Source organism: Schistocerca gregaria, chromosome 5, assembly GCF_023897955.1.
Source record: "Schistocerca gregaria isolate iqSchGreg1 chromosome 5, iqSchGreg1.2, whole genome shotgun sequence".
In the NCBI taxonomy this organism is placed as follows: domain Eukaryota; kingdom Metazoa; phylum Arthropoda; class Insecta; order Orthoptera; family Acrididae; genus Schistocerca; species Schistocerca gregaria.
The window spans coordinates 349,523,657-349,538,785 of NC_064924.1; the positions used below are offsets into that span (position 1 = coordinate 349,523,657).

The following is a 15,129-nucleotide window of genomic DNA, read 5'->3' on the forward strand; positions in this document are numbered from 1 at the left end:
AGATGACACAGTCGATGAAAAACTCTGGGCTTTTCGAGGTACATGTGGCTTCATATAATGCGTGCCAAAAAAGCCAAGGAAATATGGCATAAAAATGTATGCTTTGGTAGACTCTCTGCTATATTATACATGTAATATGGAAATATGCGCTGGAAGCCAACCAGAAGGTCCATTTAGTGTAAGTAATAAATCATCTGACATTGTGAAAATGTTAGCAACATCCATTTCCTATAGTGGGAGAAATATCATGGCCGACAATTGGTTTACAGATTACTATTTGGTAAAGGAATAGGCATTAAAAAATTCATATATTGGCATGTTACATGAAAATAAGCCTCAGATCCCTCCAGAATTCACAGCGAGCAGAAAACGAGAGCCCCAGTCAAGTCTGACGGGTTTTCGCAAAGAGGCAACACTTATTTCATAAGTGCCAAAAAAGTACAAGAATGTTTTGTTGACATACAGCTTTCACAGTGATGGAAAAATCTATGAAGGATTGGGTGATCTCAAGAAACCAGAAATTATAACTTTTTACAGTCACACAAAAGGAGGCATTGATACTGTCGACAAACACTTTGGGTCTTTCAATGATGCGGTGAACACAAATCAATGGCCTTTGATGGTGTTTTTGTCAATGGTGAATGTTGCTGCCATAAATTCATTTATAATTTGGAGAGGAAACACCAGTAATAATTTCAAGAGAAGAAAATATATCAAATATCTCTCTAACGAACTTGTGCAGCAACATGTAACAAGTAGAAGTACTAAAGTAACTTGAGACCTCCATACAGAAGTTTTAAATGTGTCGTACACAAAAGATGAACACCAACAGCAAGAAGGAAGAGGAGGAGAAGATCAAGCTCAGGAGCCTCTGAAGAAAATATGTAGGCCATGTTTAGTTAGAAAGAAAATGAGAATCGTCAGTTTCATATGTGAAATATGTGAACACTTTACTTGTTTACAACATTCAAGAACTGTTTGCAATGATTATACACTCCTGGAAATGGAAAAAAGAACACATTGACACCGGTGTGTCAGACCCACCATACTTGCTCCGGACACTGCGAGAGGGCTGTACAAGCAATGATCACATGCACGGCACAGCGGACACACCAGGAACCGCGGTGTTGGCCGTCGAATGGCGCTAGCTGCGCAGCATTTGTGCACCGCCGCCGTCAGTGTCAGCCAGTTTGCCGTGGCATACGGAGCTCCATCGCAGTCTTTAACACTGGTAGCATGCCGCGACAGCGTGGACGTGAACCGTATGAGCAGTTGACGGACTTTGAGCGAGGGCGTATAGTGGGCATGCGGCAGGCCAGGTGGACGTACCGCCGAATTGCTCAACACGTGGGGCCTGAGGTTTCCACAGTACATCGATGTTGTCGCCAGTGGTTGGCGGAAGGTGCACGTGCCCGTCGACCTGGGACCGGACCGCAGCGACGCATGGATGCACGCCAAGACCGTAGGATCCTATGCAGTGCCATAGGGGATCGCACCGCCACTTCCCAGCAAATTAGGGACACTGTTGCTCCTGGGGTATCGACGAGGACCATTCGCAACCGTCTCCACGAAGCTGGGCTATGGTCCCGCACACCGTTAGGCCGTCTTCCGCCCATGCCCCAAAATCGTGCAGCCCGTCTCCAGTGGTGTCGCGACAGGCGTGAATGGAGGGACGAATGGAGAAGTGTCGTCTTCAGCGATGAGAGTCGCTTCTGCCTTGGTGCCAATGATGGTCGTATGCGTGTGTGGCGCCGTGCAGGTGAGCGCCACAATCAGGACTGCATACGACCAAGGCACACAGGGCCAACACCCGGCATCATGGTGTGGAGAGCGATCTCCTACACTGGCCGTACACCTCTGGTGATCGTCGAGGGGTCACTGAATAGTGCACGGTACATCCAAACTGTCATCGAACCCATCGTTCTACCTTTCCTAGACCGGCAAGGGAACTTGCTGTTCGAACAGGACAATGCACGTCCGCATGTATCCCGTGCCACCCAACGTGCTCTAGAAGGTGTAAGTCAACTACCCTGGCCAGCAAGATCTCCGGATCTGTCCCCCATTGAGCTTGTTTAGGACTCAATGAAGCATCGTCTCACGCGGTCTGCACGTCCAGCACGAACGCTGGTCCAACTGAGGCGCCAGGTGGAAATGGCATGGCAAGCCGTTCCACAGGACTACATCCAGCATCTCTACGATCGTCTCCATGGGAGAATAGCAGCCTGCATTGCTGCGAAAGGTGGATATACACTGTACTAGTGCCGACATTGTGCATGCTCTGTTGCCTGTGTCTATGTGCCTGTGGTTCTGTCAGTGTGATCATGTGATGTATCTGACCCCAGGAATGTGTCAATAAAGTTTCCCCTTCCTGGGACAATGAATTCACGGTGTTCTTATTTCAATTTCCAGGAATGTATTTCAGCTTCTAAATAATAAATAATCACCAGTTTCAAATGTGAGATATGTTGACAGTATGTTTTGTTTAAATCATTCAAGAAATGTTTGCATTGATTGTATTTCAACTTCTAAATAACTTCAGTATATTGAGAAACCAAAATTTCAAGCATAATCCTGTACAAATTTGACATTCATAAACGGAAAGGTAAGTATCAGTATGTCGAGAAGCTGTGAGAAGAAAATGTGTATTTTGAAACATAACAACTTTATTTTTAAATAAATTTTTTGCCTTGCTTTTGTTTATATAGCCCATGAATAATACCTAATATTACTTTTATGATAAAAATTTAGTGTTTAAAGAGACATTAAGTTTATAAACAACAAGTGGTATCTGCGAGATATGCATAACTGTCCTTGTCCGACCAGAAAGCGCACCTATCTGGAGGTTAAGCAGCAACGATTTTATTTTTAGAATAATATTAAAATTATTTCGTTACTTTATAAGCTTTACCCTAAAGCTATTTTCCCAATCGATCATGCCCTAACTAAAAAATATGGTGTAGTAACATCCATGCTAAAAAACTAGAGACAAAGAGGCCCTCTCCAATTACATACTTATTCCACTATTTCCAATATTTTCAAACATGTTTTAGAAAGTAACAGAGAATACAGACTCATTTAACTTAACTGAATTTGTTAACTGTGTTCCATTCTCCACAGATAAAGTAGAACAACACCTCACAAACTCCATCTTCGAGGAAGTAAACAGGAAAAATTGTACATCTGATAGCTTACCAAAGCATTTGTGTCGATCACAAAATTATCCTTGACAAAGTAAATGTTTATGGTATGTTTATAACCCTTTTGGATGGACAAAGCCTTACCTTCATAACAAAACGCAAGGTTCACATTGACAGTTATAGGCCTGGAACTAAACACAGAGTGGGTGAACATAACATGCGAATCCCACAGAAATGGGCGGTGAAGTAGATAACCACACATTTATCTGAAGTATTTTTCTGTATCTTTGAATTCTTGCACTTGTTTCCTAGAACATTTACTTCTTAAAATTTTTTGCTTCAATTGTGATATATAGTCACAATACACACACAAATTATTTCCCTTGTCTTGGGTTCAGAGTGGATTTATGTATTCTGGTACAAAGGCATCATCGAGCTCCCCTGCTATATGAAACAAAAAGTGAATCACAACCAATTCAAAAGATAATTAAAACAAATCTCAATAGCGATATTTTCTACAATTTATCCATATAGCAAGATTCTAAGATTGAAATTTCTGTTAATTAAGCAGCAAGTAACGATGTTGTCTGTACACCTGAATGATAACCAATGTCTTGCAACGAGGGCTCAGTATTTACAGGTGTAAGTAACTTATTATTTAGAATACAGAGTTAGCAAAGGATTTTTTTTTTAAGTAGCCTCTTTCTTTTTGAACTACTTGGATAGATTTAGCTGGCATAAGAATGAATAGCATTAAGCAGTACAGTGGCATTTTATTGTTAATAAAGCCCACAGATTCGGTTTCTATCATTAGTTTATGTTTTCTTAATGTATATTTTGATTAATTCTACATGCCTGAAGGTTCTTCTTGATGGTATCTGTGGATCTTTATGAATTAATTAATAAAAATCAGTGAATTACCTAAAGTCAAGCCTATTTTGAACAAGCATTACGAATAATCAGGTTACCCACATCCACACAAAATATGAATGACACTCAAAAATAGTTCTCTTCACTGTTCTGTACAATACAAAATGCTCTTTTCAAAGGCTGCAATAGTACCATCACTACAGCAATCACCCAATAGTAAGGTCATGCATGTATACTCATTTTGTGTACATTACTGGCACGTGATTTTTCAAGTTTCTCCTGTGGATAGAATATGCAATAATAATTTTTCAAGCATGTGTTCAGGACTGATGTCCCAGATGCATGCCCAAAAATTACTAAGTTATTGGGACATTAGTATCAACACCTTAGAAGACATCCTACAAGGAGGTAGAATGTTAGCCTACAAGGAGGCAGCATGTTAATGAAGAAACTGATGTTAAGTCATTCTTTCACTATCACCAAATAAATGTTAATTCACAGCAGTTTTAATAAAAATCTGTATACAACCTTCTCCACAACTGCCACTGACTGCTTCAAACAGCAATACCTAGGTGCTTGTTATCTACAGCCTGGTAACTGTTAGCATCAGGGCTCTTGTTAGAAGCCCCTTTTACTTAAAAATCTCGAGTATCTTCTGTAATACCATACTTCTGTGGAATCCACCCTGCACAACAATGATACATTGCATGCAACAAGATTATGTGGTCAAAAAATTGTAAATAAATAATAAACTAAGCAAAAGCCAAAATTTCTGAAATTACGTCCAGATTTTAAAAATTCACTAACAGTTATACTGTGCAGAAAGTTTTGTTTCTATAAATATGGAGAACATATACCATTTTAAAAATTATTCTTCTGCAGTGTACTTTATTTAAAAATACTAAGTGCAGTTCGCAGATGGAAAATTGAAAGTAGCCATAATAATAAGTTATACATCTTGACCAGTTATTATAAAAAAACACTGATGTATACAAAGGCTTGCTGAGAAGTAATGCCTCCAAACTATCCATTCTGTTCTCAATATTGGTTAAGGTATTACACGTTACGCCTATTACGTTATCTACTTTCCCACTCTGCTGTCTTAAGTTTCAAGCCTCTGCCACTATAGGGACCTACATTGCAGCACGTAACATGGCTGTGTGTAACGTAACTATGTCGGTGCATAAGAAACAGCGTGCTGTAATCAAGTTTCTAACAGCAGAAAACATGTCTCCAATAGAAATCCATAAAAGAATGAAAGCTATGTACAGTGAATGCTGCACTGAGCCATTTCCTTGGGTTCACTATCACTGATCGTTCTCCATACAGTCCCAAGATGGGCCCATCTGATATTCATCTGTTTCCAAAACTATAACACCTTTGTGGACATCACCTTGATAGTGGTGCAAGAGGAGATGAAGCTATGGCTCTTTCACCAACTTCAAACACTCTACAGCAACGGTATCAACTAAGTGGTCTGTCATTGGAAGAAATGTGACTGTCGGCAGGGTGGCTATATTCAGGAATAAATATGTAGACATGAGGAACAAAGATGTAGAATGTTGGAAAAGTTCGTTTTATTTAAAACGCTTTAAAGGTTTTCACAGAAAAAAATTGGAATCATTACTTTTCAGCTTGCCCTCATATTTATGAAAACTCATGAAAAGAAAGTAAAAATTATTCAGTTAACAAATTAAGTATTACATTTTGTATTTTGATTTTCTAAAAATACATGGTGGACATACTATTTCAGTAAATCAAATTTTAACAGCAACAAATTATTGTTCAGAGCAAACTTTTCAGAAAATACAAGAAATACACATTTGGCTGATACACAGGTTGAGTACCTCATACTACTATCTGTACTGAATTTAATAAGGTCTTTTATCACATATCGAAGAATTCTTAAAGCAACTGGTAATGATGGCTTCATAGAAAACTGGGAACCATCCAGTAAATGGCATGGCAGTTAAGAATGTGCCACTATTTTAGAGAAGCAAACATTCACGATTTCTCTCAATCAAACATTCACAATTTCTCTCAATTTTCCATCTCCACATCTAGGAAATGGAAGACAGAAATCAGAACAGTTACTTTAGGTTAAGACACAATCTCCACTGCCATGCCATTTACTGTGCAGTTGGTCCATAACTAATCTAGTGCAGCAAAATATAAATATTAGGTTGATGCAAAAGTTCATAGCATTTTTGTTTTGCATGTTGGTATTGCAGCTACTATAGGTTTAATTATTGACTGACAGTTTTTATTTGTAGTTCACTGTTACTATCCCAATTCACATATAGTCATTTTGTCATTTAGAGGTGGTGTGGACGCTCGAACATTGAGTGCCAAGTGGAGAAATCTGAATATTTGACATACACTCTTCTGTTAAGAGTTCAACGGAGGGGTTACACAGCGGAAGCAGCCTAAAAAAAATTGTGTCATGTATGGGGATAATGCCAGTGGACAGAGTATAACAAGAAAACTGTTTTCTCGTTTTGATGAGGATTGTTTTTACATTTGTGACTCTCCACAATCAGGAAGACCTTCGGGGTTTGATGATCATTTAAATGCTTTAATGCACAGTGATCTATAATCAGTGTACTCAAGAACTGACAAACATGAAGCACTGTCATCATTCCACTATGATGCAACACTTGCATGCAATAGGAAAGATTCAAAAATCAAGTGTACAGGTAACGCATGCTCTAAGACAAAATCATAAAAATTAGCGGATGGCCACATGTGCATCTCTTTTGGCTCATGAACAACACTGACTATTCCTATCCTGTATTGTCACTGGTGACAAAAATATGGTGTCTTTATGCTAACACAAGGGGAAAAAAGGAACGGTTGAGACCAAACAAAGCAGCAACTCCATGCACAAAAATCTATGTGCATCCACAAAAGATAACATTTACATCTGGTGGAACACTGACTGTGTGGTGTACTACGAAGTGCTTTCCCAAGATGTAACCATCAATGCTGACATTTTTGTCAGCAACTAAGATGTCTTGCAGACGTAACTCAAAATACAAGCAGAAACACTGAAAGATGTGATGCTACTACACAATAATGTCCATCCACATTCTGCTGGACTGGCAGAAAACACTATGCAGAGGTAGGGTGTGGAATGACTTCCACACCCAACTTAATTCACCTAATCTTCGCACCCTCAGATTTTCTCCTTTTCCGCTCTCTATCCAACAATCTTCAAGGAACTTCCTTTCCGGATGAAAATGTGCTTTGAACATGGCTTGTTGAGTTCTTCCCCTTAAAACGATGTGATTTCTACAGTTGTGGAATTGAGAAGTTATCCCAGTTTTGGCAGATTGTTGTAAATAGTGAAGGAGAATATATTACTGTGTATAGCTGTTTTGTTTATTCAACTCTTGGAAAGCACTATGCAGTAGTTAACTGGTCAAATATTTCCACCACCATTTCAAAACTGCAATTAGATGTGCAGGGGACAGGAGACAACATAGGGGCATATAGTTTTCTATAGGGTAGGCAATTATAGAAAGAAAGTTATGTATGTAAATTCATCTTGTCACTTTAGTTCATCTGGATGAAATCAGTAACAATCTATCAGTATATCAAAACACATTAAAAGTGAACAGTTTAGGTGTTTTGCTCTGTAATTCATCTTTATAGAACACTGTAACTAGTGAGACAGATGTCAATCCAAAAGAACGAACATATTTGTTAGCATATGCTGATTACAGCCCTGGCAGTCTGAAGTGGAAATATTTTAAGACAGTGAGGGCCTTAGTCCAAAATGTAAGCAAAGTCACCCTGACTCAGTGCTGAGATCTAAGTGCTGGAGCTATCCAGAGGAAAAGTGCTGAGAGTCCCTCAAAGTTGAAGATCCTAGTTTGGCCTACACAGAAAATTTTTATCACCTGGCCAACTGGTTTAAAAATGACAAGTTGCAGCTGAGAGAAAACTGCAGATTACAGTTACGGTCCCCAGAAGATACTTCATCATGAAACATAATGAGATCACCATGTGATGCATATAATGAAATATTAGTTCCAGTGGCATTGTATAGAACTGAGACTGAGTACCACCAATGTGTACAAAGAGAACAGCATCTGAATAAGTAATTTCAGAGGATACTTGGACCAGTGCAAGATGCGGATGGCTGGAGGAGGAGGATCCAGGAAATATACAATCTACTGTGTTAAACATACCTAGTGCAGAAAATTAAGAAAGGCGGCACAGATGGTCCAAAGATGGGGTTTGTACGTCTAAACATTAGAGCCAAAGTTGCAGTGATGGGGAGACCTGAAGGAACATATTCTTTGCTCATTCAGGAAGCAAACTATTGAAAAATCATGAAAGATCTAAGACATCTGGGGGTTAAATCTAAACGGATGGCAAAACACACAGTCACTGTAGATAGCTTATGAGGTAGGCAAGCAATCTTTACGGTTGATAAATGGTGGATGTAAGTATGTATATACCTTCTATGAATTTTACAGCAAATAAAGAAAAATGAAAATAAGTAAGTGTCACACTGAAATTCTTAACATTTACTTTCAGGATTTCATAAGATGTGTGCCAACTCTTTAATAATCATGTGCAAACAATTAACTGTTCAATACCCTACATTTCCTAGATTGACATCTACACAGTACATGAACTTACTGCTTCAGAAAAAAATTTATGGAAAATATAGAATTTCAAGCATCTAGAACACAATCTATCAAGATAGCAGTTTAAAAATATGTGACTGTAATGGAAACAGTTGACTAAAATATTTTGCATGGGAAAATATGTGCAAGGTCAAGGGTATTTCATTACTTTTGAAATGCACAAATTTATTCTAAGAAGACCTCTTGTTCCTGGAAAGAAAAATACTTCCTAGGATTGATAAAAAATGACTAGCTCAAAACTTAATACAGTTCTTGTCGATGTTCTGGTCGTATTATAAGTGATAAATTTGTGAAGAGATAAATCTCTCAATCTGGAGGTTGGTTTGAACACCACAATGTTTTATTAGGCATGTTCCTGTTTGAGGTGGTATGAATTTACCTTCCTCTGACGTTTGAACTGAATGATCTAGCCACATATTAGGGTAGCCATAGTTAAATTTGAACTCCAAACCCTAGGACAACAACATATTTTTCTGGTCTATGAACAGCCAGAGGTAAAATAAGCTGTAAGTGACAATCCTCTGGCCAACTGAGAAATGAACTTTGGATCTTAATGGCTGTAGTCTGTTACCCAATCAACACTCTTCTGTATGCCAATTTATTTCAGAGGATAATCTCTAGAGTTAACCTTTTAACTTGAATCGCTTCTGAAGTCTTACATACTGGCAATGTAATAAGCAACTAATAAATGACAAATTTGTAAATAAACCAAACACATGAAATCTGTTAAAGTAGACAATGTGAACTTGCTTGTTGAGGATTTGGAAGTGAATTATGTACAAATGAAAACTTATGCCTGTTTACTACAACTATTTTGTTTAAGATACTTTCATTTCCTTGAAGTCATTTCAGAGAAAAAAATTCCCAACCAAATGGAAAGTGTACCTGATAAGGCTGTTAGATTCATCTAAATAAACACAAGAAAGAGATCACTTCAAAAATCACACATTTATTATCTTAGCATTTGAACTTTCTCATTGTTTCCATGCCCAGTCAGCATTTCCAGAACATAGCAACACAAACTGCTTTGGCTGGTTGGTTGGTTGGTATAAAGGGGGGGGGGGGAGGGGGGGGGAGGAAACCAAATTACGAGATCTGTTCCGAATAAAACAATGCCACAAGTGTGAGAATAAAACAAACAAGACTGACAATTCAAAACGGAATGAAAGAAAAAATAAATCACAAGAATTATGAAGAGCAACAAACCTGTAAATAGATGAACAGGGAGAAGAAAACCACAGAAACGCAAGAAATGGGATGAAGAGATTAAAACAACAATGCAGGTTACCATGGCTCCCTGACCATGAGAATAAAAAAGGAGAAGCCAGCCACTCTGCAACACAAGATCTTGTCACTGGGCAGTCAAAGTAGGACAGTGCACCAAAATATGGGCCACTGTCAACCGGGCACCACACCTACACTCGGGCGGGTCTTCACAGCGCAGGTGTAGCCAATACAGAGCTGCCAGAGGACAACTGATTCCCTAAGAGAGGACTGCATGGAAGACTTCCATACATTCATAGTCTCCTTAACGACACGCAGTTTGTTGTGTGTACTGTTATGCCATTCCGTCTCCCAAAGCCGAAAAACCCTACGGCATAAGTCAGAAAGCAGGTCAGGTTCAGAGATGCCCACTTACAGAAATGGTTTCCACATAGCCTGTTTGGCCAGCCTGTCGGGAAGTTCATTGCATGGGATACCGATGTGTCCTGGAGTCCACACAAACACCTCTGAACGATGGGACCAGTCCAGGGCATAGATGGACTCCTGGATGGATGTTACCAAAGGATGGCGAGGGTAGCACTGGTCGATAACTTGTAGGCTGCTCAAGGAGTCAGTACACAGAAGAAACTGTTCCCTGCGGCATGAACAGATATACTGAAGTGGACGAGAGGAGGCCACCAGCTCTGCAGTGAATACACTGCAGCCATTGGGCAAGGAATGCTGTTCAAAATTACCTCTGTTGATGTAGGCGAAGCCAACACAATCATCAGCCATCAAGCTGTCAGTGTAAACCACTTCAGAGCCCTGGAACACATCGAGAATCGAGAGGAAGGGACAGTGGAGAGCGGCAGGAGTAACTGAGTCCTTCGGGTCATGCGAAAGGTTCAGAAGAATCTGTGGCCTAGGTTTACACCGTGGAGATGTATGCAGAAGGACCGGGATGGGAGGTGGTAAATGGCAGGACTCCAGTTCAGACAGAAGGGATCGCACACGAATCATTAACCCTGACCGGGGCCGCCAATGCTGGAGATGAATTGCTGCATCGGATATGCAATGGAGGGACTCCAGCCTCCACCAGGACACTGGTCACTGAACTCATTCAAAAAGCTCCCATCGCTAAGCAAACGTCACAGTGGTGCTGCACTGGCTTGAATACACGCAATGATGAGGGTCTGCCGAACCATAAATCAGACTCCCATAATCAAGATGGGATTGAACAAGGGCTTTGTAGAGCTGCAGCAGAGTCGATATGTCTCCACTACACTGAGTAGATCGTCATGAAGGTAAAGTTCTGATACAGGATGAACAGTATAACGCCGACAGAAGTGCACGACACACGGTTTCGTGGCCAAAACCTGGAAGCCGTGGGTGAGAGCCCATGACTGTGCCTTGTGAACGGCTCCCGGTAGGCATCACTAAGGAACACCAGTGCTGATGGAGCAGTACGAAATGCAGAAGTCATCTGCAAACAGAGTGGGTGAGACGGACGGCTATACAACTGCTGCTAGACCGTTAATGGCCACTGAAAGTAGTGATACACTCAATACAGAGCCCTGCAGGACCCTATTCTCCTGGATATGAGGGGGAACTATGGTAGGCACCAACCTTGACATGGAAAGTATGGAGCGACAGGAAGTTTTGGACAAAAATTGGGAGTGGGCCCCGAAGACCCCACTCATACAATGTGGCAAGGACATGTCGCTAGGCCGTATCATATGCTTTACGCAAGTCAAAATAGACAGCAACCAGGTGTTGGTCTGGAAAAGCTGTTCAGATGGCAGGCTTGAGGACACAAGATTAACAGTGGTAGAGCACCCCTGGCAGAAGCCAGTAGGCCACAAGATTCCAGGACTCAACCCAACCACCTACACATCATATGTTCCAGCAGCTGACAAACAAGGTTGGTGAGGCTGGTGAGCCAATAGCTATCCACATCAAGTGGGTTTTTGCTACCTTTGAGCACTGGAACAATGGTGCTCTCTCGCCATTGCAATCGAAAGGTGCCATTCCAACAGATCTGGTTGAAGAAGATGATGAGGAGACGCCACTTGTAGACAGACGAGAGATGTTTAATCATCTGACTGTGGATCCGATCTGGCCCAGGAGCTGTGTCGGACCAATATGCAAGTGCGCTCAGGAGCTCCTAATCAGTAAAAGAGGTGTTATAGGGCTCACTGTGGCATGTAGTGAACGAGAGGACTTACTTTCTATCCGCCGTTTGTGGGTTCGAAAGGCTGGGGGACAGTTCTCTGACACAGAAGCTCGAGCATAGTGCTCAGTAAGTGCTCGGCAATCGCGTTTGCATCGCTACATAGTACAACATTGATGGTAATACCAGGGACACCTGTTGGGGTCTGGTACCCAAAACGTCGTCTGATCTTCATCCAGACTTGGGAAGCTGACTTGTGGCACCCAACGGTCGAAATGTACCTATCCCAATACTCCTGTTTCTGTCGTTTTATAAGCAGGCAAACTCGGACACAGAGCTGCTTAAACGCTATTAGGTGCTCTAGGGAAGTGTGCCGCTTATGTCGCTGTAGGAATCACCAACACACTGTAATTGCCTCAGCGATATCTGGCGACCACCAAGGGACTGTCTTTCACCGGGGCACCCTAAAGAGCGAGGGATTGCGTTTTCTGCCACAACAATGATTGCGGTAGTCACCTGCTCAGCCATCACATCAATCTTACCATGTGCGGCAGAGTCAACGGTGACATCAGAGGTGAAAGTTTCCCAGTCCATCTTGTTTAAAGCCCATCTGGGCAGGCATCTGTGGGCTTGTTGCCAGGGCAGTGACAGGAAGATGGGGAAGTGCTCACTACCACACAGGTCATCATGTGCTCTCCAGTTGATAGATGGGAAAAGTTCTGGGATGAAAATTGATAACTCAATGGCCGAGTAACTACCTTGAGCCATACTGAAATGTGTGGCGGAACCAGAATTTAAGAGGCAGAGGTCGAACTGAGACAATAAAGTTTTGACATCTCTGCCTTGGCCAGTAAGTAAGGTGTTACCCCAAAAGGGGTTATGGGCATTAAAATCTCCCAAAAGTAGGAAAGGTTTAGGGAGTTGATCAATCAGTACAGCTAATACATACGGGGATACTGTACCATCTGGAGGAAGATATACATTGCAGACAGTTATTTCCTGCATCGTCCGTATTTCAACTGCCACAGCTTAATGAGGGGTTTGAAGGGGCATAGGTTCACTGGAGACTGAGTTTAAGACAAATGCAAACTCCACCTGACACACTATTATAGTCACTACAGTCGGTTCCTGTAATATCCCTTATAGCTGCCGAGGGCAGGGGTCTGCATTGCTGGGACCCAGGTTTCCTGGAGGGCAATGCAGAAAGAATATGTAAAGCTTAACAGTTACCGTTGCTCAGCCAGGCAATGGAAAAAACTGCCGCAATTCCACCGGAGGATGACATCATCATGAGACTGGGAAGGCAGGGAACATTCAATGATGCAGTTTACACCTCTGGGTCACCTGCTGCCACTGACTTTTTGCCTGAGCAACCTATATTCATTGTGTCTGAGAGTCCGGCAAGATCCAGGTCCTCAGCAGACACCGGAATCTCCACCTCATCCTCAGACGCAAGAGCTTGTAGGTAGCGGTGGTGTGGGTGCCACTGCAAGTTCCTTGTTCTTAGAGGTGTTCTTTTTTTATTTCTCTCATTGTTCTTTGTGTTTGCCTGGCTAGGAGGACTTCACTGAATCAGTCTCCAGGATGGAGGATGTGCGTGAAGCCCTATGACCAGCTGCTTTTGGGCTGTTCAACCAATGGCAGGTGTCATCCTTCCTACTAGCAGAAACCTGGGAAGGGAAGGACTTAAGGGACCCCTTCCTAGCGAGAGGAGCTGAGAAAGCCTTGCGCTTCTCTGGCTCAGAAGTGGGGACTGAAATCCCCAATGGTTGGGGGGGGTCTGCCGGTTCTGAGAGGCAACAGGAATTCGACGAACTGATGGGGCAAGAACTGTTCTCGTAGTGGTGGCATGTGAGGTGGTCATGGTCACATGACGTAGGCATTCAAATTTCCTCTTAGCCTCAGTGTAGGTCAGTCGGTCCAGGGTCTTATATTCCATGATTTTTCTCTTTCTGTCAAACCTTGCAGTCTGGCGAGCAAAGCGAATGATGCTCTCCGCAGTTGACATATATGGGAGTTGGGGCACATGGGCCGGACTTACAGCACTTAAAGCACCGCATTGGGGGAGGTATATATGGCTCGATCTCAAAGTGGTAGGCCATCACCGTTATGTTCTCAGGCAATTTGTCACTCTCGTAGACCAAGATGAAGGCACCAGTGGCAACCTGATTATCCCTCAGACCCCGACGGACGCGCAGGATAAAATGAATATCTCGCCGCTCTAAATTGGCGTGCAGCTCATAGACTGCAAAAGAAGGTCCCTGTGAAATATGATACCTTGGACCATATTTAAGCTCTTTTGAGGCGTGATGGTAACAAAACATCCTCCAACTTGCCAGAAGCGAGTAATGCCCATGACTGGGTAGAGGATGCTGTTTTTATCACAACTGACTAAGAGCACATTTTGGACAAGCCCTCAAACTCCCCAACTTGTCCTCCAAATGCTCCACAAAAAACTGAGGCTTCACGGACATGAAAGATTTCCCATCAACTTTCGTACATATGAGGTACCGTGGCGAATAAGCTTCACTGCCATCCTCATTCTGGCATTCGTCCCATGGTGTGGCCAGGGAGGGGAACGATTTGGGGTCATATTTCTTAGCATTTAAGTTAGACTTTGCCCGCTTAGAGACTGCTGGCTGTGGACCACCAGCAAGAGATGACGTACTACGCTTCGTGCTGAGTCATCCGCCCTGATGCCACCCACTCTGACCAGGAGCCCCTCCCAGGGGCACCACCCATCCGCAGCGAAGGCCACCTGGCAGGATGGCCACAGCCGGGAGTCCCAATGCCCCAGGGTGACGGGCATCTACTCCTTGGCATACTTGGGGAGCAGCTTAGGTATCAGCAGAACAATCCCTGTGTTGTCAGGGGGCTACAACCAACAGGGAACATGGTGGCCTTACCACAACGGACTGGCTCCCGTGCTGGATATGAGGTACAAAGAAGTGCATGGTCATCATTGGTACATAAAGTGACACTGCATAGTGCATGGTGGAAAACGCGCCCAGGAAGGTGCCCTCACCCAAGAGATGGAGAATGAGACGGGACTGCAATGCGACGACGTGAAAGTGGGCTGAAGATCTCAATG

The 15,129-nt window shown here is 42.4% G+C and overlaps 1 protein-coding gene across 3 annotated transcripts in view; it reads right to left on the reverse strand.

The window, feature by feature from the left end:
- The window catches only part of LOC126273452 (peroxisomal membrane protein 11B), a 110,479-nt gene that overhangs the window by 47,388 nt on the left and 47,962 nt on the right, over positions 1-15,129 (reverse strand). The window contains exons 4-5 of one of the 3 annotated variants that reach the window (XR_007549324.1): positions 4,536-4,692; positions 3,282-3,581 (exon numbers count right to left, since the gene is read on the reverse strand). The exons of 1 other annotated variant lie outside the window; for it this stretch is intronic. The gene's annotated coding sequence lies outside the window, so the exon portion shown is untranslated. The remainder of the gene's footprint in view (positions 1-3,281; positions 3,582-4,535; positions 4,693-15,129) is intronic. One more of the 3 variants, XR_007549323.1, reaches the window with a different exon arrangement.